At 44.3% G+C, this 12,232-nt stretch overlaps 1 protein-coding gene and 1 pseudogene across 1 annotated transcript in view; both read right to left on the bottom strand.

Moving 5' to 3' along the window:
• Nucleotides 1-12,232, bottom strand: part of SLC28A3 (solute carrier family 28 member 3) — a 70,878-nt gene that overhangs the window by 55,630 nt on the left and 3,016 nt on the right. The window lies entirely within an intron of this gene.
• LOC136643326 (5S ribosomal RNA) lies at nucleotides 9,989-10,109 on the bottom strand (annotated as a pseudogene).

Here is a 12,232-nt window from a genome sequence, read left to right as displayed (position 1 = left end):
TTTGAAAAGCCCTGGGTTATACTATATCCGCCTTGGTTCTGAGGGTCAAACAACAAGGCATCTCAAGAAAATGAACACACACTTTATAGTGTCAAATTTTATTATGCTATAATTCACACATATAGTAAAATATTCACATATATACTTCATATGGTATACACAGAGGCAGTTAATGAATTAATGTGGTTCCCAAACTATTTAGCATTGTTGTTGGCAACCTTCAGTCTCGAAAGACTCTGGTATCGCGCTCTGAAAGGTGGTTCTGGCACAGCGTCTAGTGTGGCTGAAAAGGCCAATCCGGGAGTGACAATCCCTTCCACACTGGGAGCAAGTGCAGTCTGTCCCTGGTCTATCTCCCTGGCTATGGGCCTTCTTTCTTTGCCTCTTTGCCTCAGTCTGTTGGCATTGGAACACACCTTAACAAGAGTTTCACTTTAAAATGAAAAGGTAGGCAGGAACTGTCTGTAAAAATTTAAGGATGACAGCAGAATCAGGGTTCAGTTTCCTGGTGTATAGATCTGTCTTGTCAGTTGTGACGCTGGAAGGAAACTGGCCTCACTCCACAAGTGTGGGACATTTTGCAGCATGTTCTTGGTAAGGAGGATACAGCAGGCAAGATTTAGACACAAATTGTTTCTTTATTCTGATACTTTTTCTTCACCTTAAAAGGAAACCACAGTTTTATTTGTGTAAACGCCTGCTTAATGACTATGGAGGAACTGTTGAAAGTTGAGGCTTACTCATTGAAAATGATGTAAGACACTTTACTGGAAATAGTATGAAATTTTGTAAAACATTTTAACTCATCTGGAAAACCTGGATGAAATATTAGCAGCCTAGAAGGGAGAATAAGAGCAAAGGAAGCAGGAAACAGTAAATGAACATTTGCCCTTAGTCTCCCTTCTAGGCTGCAGGCTGCTTGCCTACTTGTCTGGCTATAAGCTTTTTGCTTATAGCATTGGTTCAAGCAAGACATTTTATCATTTCAGGGGAATATAATCAACATGATCAAAGGTAATGGGGTGCGGGGTGGCACAGAGACAGGGTTCTCCCTCATTTGTGGTTTCCGGTATCCATGGGAGGACAGGAACAAACCACCGCAGATAAGGGGAATGCCTGTATACGTTAAAGCTGAGTAAATTGAAAAATTAAATTAAACATCTTGATTAGCAATATTAATAGCAAACCAAAGTACTAATATGTTGCCTACGTAGTTAGGGGCAGGCTTATGGAAGACTCTTCTCTCACATCATTGACATAGCTTAGTGACCATGACTAAGTGGTCACTAAGGATGCTTTCCATGCAGAAGGTCCGAGGTTCATCTCATGCTGTGGCATAGCTAATCACCCCGGAGCCTGGGGCTGAGCTCGGAAGTGATATCACCTTCTTGCACCCGCATCACCTCTGCTGCACCCCGGTCACTCCCCAAGCCCCCAAGCTGAGGAGCCAGGGGCGGCAAGTGACCAGACACTGTGTTTGCCTCCTTCTCCTCTCCAGAGGAAAAAAACTTGATACTTTTTGCAGAAGGTTGCTCCCCCACCTCCCCCAGCACCAGCCCCCTCCTGCTTGCCCCCCAAGACCCCAATCTGAGCAGTAGGGGCAGCAAGTGGCCAGGGACTGTGTTTGTTGCCTCCTCCTCCTCCAGTGCAGAGGAAAAAAAGAGACTGCAGGAGGTGGAGCTGGCAGCAGCAAACACCATCTATGGCCTTTCACTGCCCCGTGCTCCACCACCCCCTGATCCTGGCCCCCTTCTGATTGCTGCCAGACCTAGACATAGGCCCTTTTAAAACCTTTTTTCCAAGCAACAGCTCTTGGAGAAGGGTGCACGCTGGTTGCTGCCATCTTGGCTTCGGCCGGTGTGACACCCCCTCTGACAGTGGAGCCCAGGACAATTGACCCCCAGACCCCCTTAGTTGTGCTACTGACCATGGTATTGCTGGGAATGCCCTGTGTGACATTCTGGAGAGCTGCTGTCAGTATCTGTTGACAGTGCTGAGCTAAAGGGACCAATTCAGTGTATGGTAACTTCTATCAGCGGTTCCCAAAATGTGTGTCCCACCAGTGGATCATGACCCAGTGTTTGGTGGTTATGTGCACCAAGGGTTAAACAAGCTGCTACTTGGGTGGGAGTAGTGCTGCCCAATCACCATTATAGCCACACCCCTTGGCATTTATAAATCAGGCAGCAGCCTCTAAGGCAGGAGTGTCAAACATAAGGCCCACAGGCTGGATGCGACCCCCGGAAGCAATTTATCTGGCCCTGTTATAATTGGGCTTTCCCAGCATGGTAATTGGACTCTCTCATATCTTGAAATTATAAACAAGACTTGCACATTTTCTCTTCTGTCATTTGCAGCTAATGAATTTCTATGTGAGAACCAAGTGCTTCTTTCTGGCCTTCATCTGCTTAATGATGTCACTTCCTGCTTAATGTGTCACTTCTGGCCCTCAGCAGGCACCATGAACACTAACTTCAGCCCTTTGTATGAAACAAGTTTGACACTCCTGTTCTAGAACCTCTAAAAACTTTGGGAATCACTGTATGTCATTGCCAAAGATGATAGCAGCAGAGCCTCTTCCAGCATAATATTTAAAGGTAGGAATGTGCATGATGGCTGTAGAATTCAAATTTTGGGTTGGGATGGAGGAATACAGGCACTTTTGAAGCCAGACAATTTTGATATGGTTGAAATTCACAGCTATATAAATGGGCAGGTTACATTCTGTAAACTTCAGAGCAGGAACTATGAGTCAGGAGGAGACATGATGGTAGCAAAGTCAGTTGTGTCAGCCCAATACCCTGTGACATGATGGAATATAAAATGCATTTCATAGATGAATCAAGTAATCTATGAGACTTTGGGCGCAATCTTAACCAACTTTCCAGTACTGACACAGCTGTGCCAATGTGGCGTGCACTGCAGCCTGCATTGAGGAGGCAGTCAAGGGGGCCTCCACAAGGGTATGTTTGTTTCCTTACCTTGGGGCTGCATTGCAGCTAGATCAGTGCTGGAAAGTTGGTTAGGATTGCGCCCTTAATACTAAGTCAGAGTCTTCAGGGAAGGGGGTTATTCAAGAACCATTTCTTTAATCAAAGCTGAATCAAAACCGTTCCTGACCGATGCTGCTTCCCCTGACCCAAATTGCCCCTTTAGAACTCATGCAGGGAGACAGTGGGGAAAGACAGCTTCCTTATCCTGTTACAAGCACACGTAAGTTGGAGAATGCACAAGGTTTGCTTATTTCTGACTTACCAACTCCTTTAGGGGCAGCCCTAATTATTTTTGATGGATTATTCATTTTACAGAGCTTTACACTTAAGTACCTTAAAAATATATTTCACAATTCCAACTGGAAGCTGGGAGTGAATTACCTTCCAAAGCTGCCTAAAGCGGCTGCAGAAAAGATTAATTGTCGGCATCAAACTGTAATGGATAGGAATCGTATTACGGCCATAATAGTGACTGAAGTGGAATTATGGACTGGATTTAAGTTTTTTTCCCCCCTCATATAATCTAACGGCAAGAATTACATGATTTCAAGAGGATGGGATTAATATTCTCAAGGCGCTTGGAGAGAAACTGGTCTAATGTAAATCTGCGGCAACATGAAGCAAGCCCATTGGCTATACTGAATATTCTGTTATTTATACTAGCTCACTACTGTTAGTTGCTTGTATAATTGTGTTTGTGTGCATGCCTGCCTGTCTACACACACATACACACACAAAATTATATAATGCCAATCCATTACAGTTTGATTCCGATAATTAATCTTTTCTGTGGCCGCTTTAGGTAGCTTTGAAAGGGAATTCTCTCCCAGCTTCCAGGTGGAATTGTGAAATATATTTTAATGTACTTAAAAGACCTAGACTTCCTAGGTATTTATATAAATATAACTTCCCCTAGAAACCCAAGGCAGTGGTTTCAGAGTAATAAGCAGTAGCTCTGCAATTTCTCAGCAGTATTGAACTGCAACACTTCACGGCGAAGAAGCCTTGACATGTCTCTGGAGGAAGAGCCAGTTCTTACAATCATATTTTTATTACCTTGCAGCATAAGGTGTGTCCTTTTTAACCATTTCCCATTCTCATATGACCAAATATTTTTGGTATAGAAAATTGACAACCTAATCTGATCCTTTCCCAAATGGTTACTGCTGCATGCTGCATGGGGGGGGGGGGGGGCGTTGAAGTGGTCTCCTTTGGGTAAGAGAACATTCATTCCCTTACCTGTGAGTAAGTCTCTATGGTGCAGATGAGTCTACTCAGACCTTCACCAGTGATTTCATGGGTCTGCGCATGGGATCAGGTTTGGAAAGGGGGTTTGGATTCAGCGACCGCTGCTGCTGCTGAACCTGACCCCCTCCCAGGCCTGAAATGCCCTATTTCCCCTATTCTGTGTTTGTTCTGCTCTCCCTTCATGTGCAAAATAAAATTTGAAATAATTAAAGATTTGAAAAAGAAAAATTGATGAGGGTGGGAGGACAAAGAGGCTTTCTACCCATTTGTCTGAGAGTAAGGGAGGGCAGATGTTTTCCAGCTGACTAGCAACTCTACATAGCAGTGCCAGTTAAGGCCTTTGCAATGCACTGGTCAGACTCTGAATATTCCTACAAAGTTCTATTCTATCAGTAGCTTTTCTGGAATTGAGGTGGTCCAGGGCTGTGTTTTAGCTGTGTTGGAGCAAACTACAGTTTATGCCACATAGTTGAAATCAACATTTAGGGTTGGTGATTAGTCTCTAAATTACTTTCTGCTCATTTGCTCTAAAGCTTCCCAATCTTCTCATTTAATAACTGTTGTAATGATTCAGATCCTCATGAGCTCCACTATCCAGTCAATGATTGGGGAGACACTTAATTAAGGATCTTAAGATATAAGCCTCTTTTCTATGGGGACTCTAATCACTGAGGACTTTTCCTAACAAGATTGCCTGTTCTAGAAAAGAAAGATGAACAAAATGAAGGCATTTTATGATTGCGAATGCCTCAATCTCTAGCAAACGTTAGAAATGGATACAGGCAAGTCCAGAAGAATTACACAATGAAGGAGAAGGGCAGCTTTAAAAATTAGCTACAAATCAGGAAGCTACAAATCTCTGACATTGAGAGATGTGTGATGCTTTTTACTTGCGTCAGGTGGTACAGAATTCTGGATTCAGTGCATAAAGGTGATATTTGCTCAGAGTAATGACAGTTTTTGAACACTTGATGGCAGTGTCCCACTTGAAATTTTCTCTTGCTTTTCATGCTGCAGTGGGGGGGGGAACCCTTTTCAACAATTAAAGAGTTAAAGAAAATAATTGCATATCTTCAGTGTTAAAACGGTCTTCTACAAAACTGGCAATGCATTTCTCAAAGCACACTTCAAAGCACAGTGTGCATACACTCCACTAGTCCGTGTTTTTGCCTTTGGGGCGATACCTTGTTAAAATGTTTAAAGCTCTCTCCATGAGCTCTGCAAAGCTGCATGGAGCACCATATCATGAGATAAACACACACACACACACACACACACACACACACACGTGTGTGTGCGAGCTTGCGCGCAAAGGGAACAGCTTGAGGATTCCCTGTTCCAAAGTCTAGGACCTGTACAACCAACAAAGATGTACAGTACATGCTTTTAAATTGTAAGTGTTCTTTCTTTGAAACCCATCTACTGTTTGGAGAAGAGACAGTTAAGAGATGAAATCACTATCTATAAATATCTGAGGGGCATTCACATGGAGCATGGATGGAGCAGTTTTGTTCTTGCTTGTTCCAGAAGGTAGGATCAGGACCAATGGGTTTAAATTAGAAGGGAGATTTTGATTAAGTGGTAGGAACAATTTCCTGATGGTATGGACTGTTCGGCAGCAGAAAAGCCCACCTCAAAAGATGGTAGACTCTCCATCAATGGAGGTCTTTAGGCAGAGTCTAGTTAGCCATCTGTCTGGGATTTTATAGTTGTGGACAGGTCACCAAAAACTGTTACCAGTAACCTAAGCCTCTGACAGACAACTGAAACTTTCTACCTTTACAGAGTAATAGGGAGTCAACTAATATGTTTTAATGACACCCTAAAAAAAAAGAAGATAGCACAGCATCAAAGCTAGCATTTTATTTTCCTCCCACCCAGTGAAAATTCAAAGTTAAAAACAATAAACTATCAAGATCCTCAAACAGTATAGGCGTTGCTATTTCACTATTTAAGAAAGAAAGAAAAAGGAGAGGAAGTAAGGAAACCTCTCCTCTGCCACCCCTCCCCCACCCTGGGGAAAAAGAAATTGATAATAAAAGACAATGTGAGGCTATTTAAGTGGCAAATAAGAGCCTATTCAGCACAGATTGCTCAGTTCTGTTGAATAACACTGCAATAAAATCAGCAAAGGCAACAAGAAGGAGGTGTCCAATTCAAAAGAACAGAGCCTTGAAATGTCTTAATAGAACTTTGCCTGTCCACATGTTGGAGTGCATTTTATCCCTCCCCTCTCCCCAAAAAAGCAGAAACTATCTGAAAAAAATGTGGGACACAGAAAGTCAGTAATTTGGAAATGCCATGATGTGGCTACCCTGTAAAAAGTGAACAAAAAGTGGCAATTCCAGTGCTAGAATAACAGATGTGATCATCTGTCCCTGGTGTACCATTTGGGCTGCCTTGGCAAAGGAGTTGAACTAAAGGGCAGAGGCTCAGGGTGCGATACTGGCAGAATCTCAGTCTGAGAATGGGGAAACATTAACATAAGATTCTGCTCAGGGATCAATTTTAATAAAGCTACTTAAATAACGGATTCCCCTTCCTCCAATCTTAAGGGATTTGAGCTGTAGAAAGTATTAGTGCAACCTAATAAAACTGCCTTTGGGTAAGGTCTGGAAATGAAACATCCAAAATGAGTATCAATGTACCTCCTTAGGTAAGACAGGTAGAGGCAAGAGAAGAAGCCCTGATCAGGTTGGCCTTGCCTCTCACAACCAAGGCCCCTCACCATCCAAGTGTGGTGGTACATTGAATGTGTGGATGGGCACAGCCTCATCCCATCAGTGTCGTCTCCTGCAAATCACTCAGAGATCTCCCTATGGATCCTGATCAACTTTCTTCCTGCCCTTGTCTTAATGAATGTTTTAATAATTGTCACATTTTGAATGTTAGTTATTTAACTTGCTTTGATATGAATGGGATACAAATGGACATACATGGCCACAAGCAATTTCAGTCAATATATCAGATAAGAGACTAGATTGCCATGGATCCAGGACTGTAATGTTATGCAGGTGTATGTGAAACTGCACATGAAAAAGTAATGAACTCCTCTGCTATTTTGTTCAGCCCAGGTGGTTAAAGATACAGCTACCGCTGGCCCAGGTATCCACATCTGTTTGCTTGAGCAATGGTTAGTGATAGTGTTTGAAGTTCCATTTTATCTTGCCTTGAAAAGAGATTAACAGCCCAATCCTGAGCTGCCCGGTGCGCGGGGCTGCAGTGGCGCCAAAAATGGCTGCTGCCGCATCTTATATGCTCTAGGCCAGCCATTTTCAACCACTGTGCCCTGGTGTGCCGCGAGTGGTCCACAGGTGTGCCACAGGAATTTGACAGAAGGTCATTTATTAGTTGGGCCAATAGGGATGTGAGGCCCCCACTGGCAGCATGGTGTGCCTTGGCAATTATCAAAAACCTGATGGTGTGCCTTGGCAGTTCTAGTGCCTTTTCAGTGTGCCATGAGATGAAAAAGGTTGAAAATCGCTGCTCTAGGCAGCCACTGGCAGCTCCTCAGGAGAAGGGGACTTTCATCCCCTTCCCCCAGGTAAAGCGAGTAGCCCCGCAATGGGGCTGCTCAATTCTACGGTGACCCAAACATCAGCATAGAATCAAGAGCCTCCGTGTTGGTTGTCCAGCCTGACACAGAGGCTCTGGATCCAGTGGAGCAAAGCTCCAATGGTCCCTCTTCCCTTCCGCCCCCTCCCTTCCCCAGCATGCCTCCTCCCTGTCCTCTCCTGCCCTCCCTCAGCCACTGGCCAGCTCTATTTGTTCATTTGGAATAATCTGGCTGGCCCTCTCATCACTGAAGAAATTACATAACAATGCAATGATGACCTCCCAATGTAAACATGGCATGTTATTCCTGGTTCTTGCATTAGGAGTGCAAGCCCTAAGGCACTGGAATTCTTATTCAGTAGAGAATCTGTGAAAAAATAAAACTGAAAAAGCACACCTCAGACATGTGAGACACTGCCACATTTCTATCATTTTTGTCTTGAAGACATTCAACTTAGATACATTACTGGCCATTTCAGGTTCAACACTCTATGGTTCGTTATTCTATGGAAGCACCCAAACAAGCACAAACTAAAACCAATGCCCCATCCCCGTTCATGGTTACACCTCCAGAACATGATCCTGTATTGATTCATTCAAAGTCCCCAGATACCACTGGACTTTTAGATGCAGACTACAATAGCCATATATTTGAAAGAAGCAAGAGACAGAACTTTCTGGCATAGTTCCATACATCCATTCCCTTTCTCTCCCCTACCACTGCCCCAGCTACTACCCAACCTGTCCTCATATACAGATACTCTGGTATCTATTAGAGCCATGAGGATTTCAGTAACTGCTTTCCTGAAGCCTCACAGCCTCTCTGTTTTGATCAGCTGGGCATACAACAGCATAACTTCACTTAGTGTAAATTATTAATTTATGACTGAACATTTCAAGGGAGTAGAGGAATAATTCAGCGAGATAAAGACATCAGCTGGAACACTCAAGGCACTTGTCTATTATGGGATGATTGGACTGTAGCCTTCCACTTTTGAACAATTTTTTTTTTTTTTAACATGAGATCCAAGACTAAACTTTGAAGTCAAAACTTTAGGAATTATGTAGTGTTTGGTGTTACAGTACTCCAAAATTTGGCCCCTTTGCAAGGAATTGCATGCACTTTATAAGGCTAGATTTTATGTAATGTAAATGCATGTAACTTTATTGATGTGAATGGGACTGTGTCACTTTATAGCAGATGAATATCTAGCCATGCGCTCCCCTGAACGCTGGGTTGCTGAAGGCTCTGGGGGAGAACTAGACCCCACCCCAAGGAGTGTTGTGCCTTTGCGTCCCTCCAAATGTACCAGCAGTGGGCAGCAGGAGGCAACTGCAACTTCTTCCACCTGGCCATGGGCAAGTAGAGGGAACTCTTTGGCAGTAACAACAATTCCTTCCCCTCCCAACTTTTGAGACTGTGAAAAAGTTGTCTCTGCATTATCTCTTTTACAAGAAAGCACATTTGCTGGTGAGGGGCAACTGCTGTACAAGTCTCTTAGCTAAGAGACTCTTGCAGCAGCTCCTTCTTCCCAACCTCCCCATCAACCAATGGGAACATTCTGTGGAGGCCCCATGATGACCCAGGGCAGCACTGCACATACTGATGCTAGGCACAGCAGCAGTGTGAGTCTTTCGGCAGACTCCTGCAACCATTACCACCAGCATGAGGAGGAGGGTTAGAGGCCCCACTGGGTCTCCTCGGATCTGCGCCTGCTATTGAGCAGGTGCAGAATTGAAGAGACCTTGTGGGGTCTACTGGGCTGGAAGGGGGGTTAGGATATGGTGGTAGAGAAATGTGAAAAGCATAGACTTAAAATTCTACAAGCTATAGATTTTTTTAAAAACCTCACTGCAATGTGTGCTGAGAAAGCAGAGGTGGGGGGAACCAAATTAAAGGAAAACCCAAGCGTTTTTTAAGATTTTCCACTCCTGCACTCCATCAGGGGCTTGCTTGTGCTTACATGGCGGGAGGAGAGGGAATAGGGTTGGCAGGGTTCAGCAGCCCAGCCACAATGGCCTAGCAAGTGAGAATGCAGTTGTGAGGGTCAATATTTCCTCTAATTTTTTCCCCTATTGTACGGAATAGCTAACAACCCAAGCTGTATATAACCACTATCATCTTAATATGTTAATGGCCACTCTAACCACTGGTTGGTTGGCAACTTTCAGTCTCAAAAGACTATGGTATAAGCCTACAGCACCTGGTATTCCCAGGCGGTCTCCCATCCAAGTACTAACCAGGCCTGACCCTGCTTAGCTTCTGAGATCAGACAAGATCAGGCATGTGCAGGGTGTGATATTGTCATTTACTCTAGGCAGTAGATTAAATGCTGCTGAGGAATCATAGCTAAGGTGAGCAGCTAACATATTTACATGTTTGTCAGGCATAATAAAGTGCTATGAAATCTGCCTTCAGTTAGCTCTTTTAAACGAAACAGTAACAGAACTCTGAATAGTCCCTCCTCTCACTGCAATATGTACCATGTTCAGCCATATATGAAGAAAGCGTCCACTGGAAAGAAGTCATAATTATTTCTAGTAATATCTGCAATGTGCATGTGCTCATGGAACACAGGACAATAGTACAGGCCATACTATGAGTATGAGTTCATCCCAATGAACTCATATTTCGAAGGCATTCAGATAGCAACCTTGTATCCCAAGCATGCCACGTAATAGACTTTTACAAGAAAATCCTTTTAGTGCCATAGCCGTAACTCTGTCACATTACAAGTTTAATAAAATTTATCCACTCTAAGAAGATTTTGTTACCTGCAGTTATTGCTGTTGTGACTTGGCACTGTGCTTATCTTATATACATTTAACCTTTACTTTGCATTGTCATACACAACATATAATATTTCATGGCCATTTGGCTCCACTACTTACATTTTCAAACCTACACTGTGTGAGTGAGGAAGTGATACAAGGGGACTAAAAATATCTTCCACCTAGTGAATGCTAGGTATTCTGTCAAAATGGTCACAGACCCTCTGAAAACACAGATTGACAGCACAATCTTATGCATGCCTACTCAGTCCCATTGTGTTTAGTGAAAATTACTCCCAGGGAAATGAGTACAGGATTGCAGCCTAACTGCTCATTCCTATTCCCCAGCATTGGGGCCAATGCAACTGAGCTGGTGGACTGCTCACTGCGTCCAAAGGTGGGTGATCAAGAGGCCTGTCAGAGATATGTTTTACTTACCTCTGTGCAGGCCCCCTGATGGCCAGTGGGTCTTCTAGGGCTCCTACCAACATGTCTGAGGAAAGAAAGAGTGTGGGATGGGTAAAAAAAAATGGGGGATAGGATCTGGCTTGTGCATTTGCTACTGAGATATATCGCCTTTGGCCTGCAGCCTTCCCTACTTTCCTCAGAATGACCCAAAGTTCCCCCCTCCCACCCCACTGTCAAATTACTGATGCCTCCAAAGCCTTCCAGAGCCACTTCCATGCACACTGCACTTCTTGCTGTTTGAGGCAACAGCCCGGCTTTCATACCACCATAAAAGACTTTGGGTTGCCAGAATGACTTAAAAACTTAGGCTCAAATCCTATGGGCTCCTTCCACTGACTGAACCAGTGTTCTGTCAGTAGAAGGCCCTCTCTGTTGGTATTGCAGATGTAGTGACAATGCATGCAATGGGGCTGCCAGAAGGAATGGCTAGCAACTGTGATGGCCCCACTGGAGCACTGAAGCACCACTGAAGGAGGTACATTGGTGGAAGGGGAGAGCAGTTGACAGGGAGCTGGAATGTGAGGGAGTTCCAGGGAAGGACCTGGGGGTTTGTCAGAGGAAGGAGAGGGTGGCTCTGGTAGCATTTGCACATACCATATAGTAACCCCCATTTTTTGGCCTATCCCACCCCGGGCTCTCTTTGGATAATAGCTGGTGTAGATCTGAGGAGACCTATAGGCCATTAGGGGTCTATGCAGGGTAAAATATTTTCTGTTACTTCTTCCAGACCTCCTGATCGCCCCTCCCCACCATCGCATGCAGCACATGCCTTCATGGCGTGACTGTGTGCTACAGCATGGCAGTGGATAATGTTGAGCTATTAATCTTGGAAACATGGGTCCACCAATTGTTGCTGTCAGGCAGAGGGAGGGGAGGGGAGAAATGGATCCCAGGCTTGACTGCTCTGTTCTGCTACAGTAGCCACACTGTCCCCCCACAAATTGACTTCAGATCCCATAACTGCTTGTAGCTTAGTCAGGGATCTCATGCAGGTTTGGAAACACAGCTGTCTTTTTCCTTGCCTGGGGTCCCCCAATGGAGGAATTCCAATCGCTTTGGGACTTGCTGGTCCTTTCAAGCTCTTCCTCTGTTTCAGTAACAGCAGAAATCTACTTTGGTTGAGTGAACCAACCCAGTCTGAATTTCTAGTCACCAACCAACGTACTTACTGTGCACAGGCCCTTTACAGCTGTTTC

Source organism: Tiliqua scincoides, chromosome 2, assembly GCF_035046505.1.
Source record: "Tiliqua scincoides isolate rTilSci1 chromosome 2, rTilSci1.hap2, whole genome shotgun sequence".
Classification (NCBI taxonomy): domain Eukaryota; kingdom Metazoa; phylum Chordata; class Lepidosauria; order Squamata; family Scincidae; genus Tiliqua; species Tiliqua scincoides.
Note: the sequence above shows the minus strand (reverse complement) of the source record. Positions and strands in the feature narration are given on the sequence as shown.